Source organism: Crocodylus porosus, unplaced genomic scaffold (assembly GCF_001723895.1).
Source record: "Crocodylus porosus isolate Cpor-Errol unplaced genomic scaffold, CroPor_comp1, whole genome shotgun sequence".
NCBI lineage: Eukaryota > Metazoa > Chordata > Crocodylia > Crocodylidae > Crocodylus > Crocodylus porosus.
This window is the reverse complement of record NW_017728949.1, coordinates 59,916,958-59,917,307: the sequence shown is the minus strand read 5'-3', so window position 1 is coordinate 59,917,307 and position 350 is coordinate 59,916,958.

Below are 350 nucleotides of genomic sequence, written 5' to 3'. Positions count from 1 at the left end.
GTGGGAGGGGCCGCGCGGCGGTTGGTTTGCGGGGGATCGCTGAGGTAACGGGGGGAAACACTGAGGTAATGAGGGGAGCTACTGAGGTAACAAGGGGGTCGCTATGCTGACTGGGGGGTGCTGAGCCTTTCACCTCGTCAGCAGCCGGTACTAATGAAGGGAGATGAGCTGTGGGGAAGGCGCTCCCCCCCGGGGTGCTGTGGGGCAGGGAGCTGCCCTGTGCACAGCGGGGGGCCCCGTGCCCCCCAGGCAAACGCCCACCGCAGAAGGGACTGGAGATGAAGTGCGGATGGGCCGCTGGCCTCTGACTGCCGACTCCCAGTCTCAGGAGTCTCCCATCATCGTGGCTC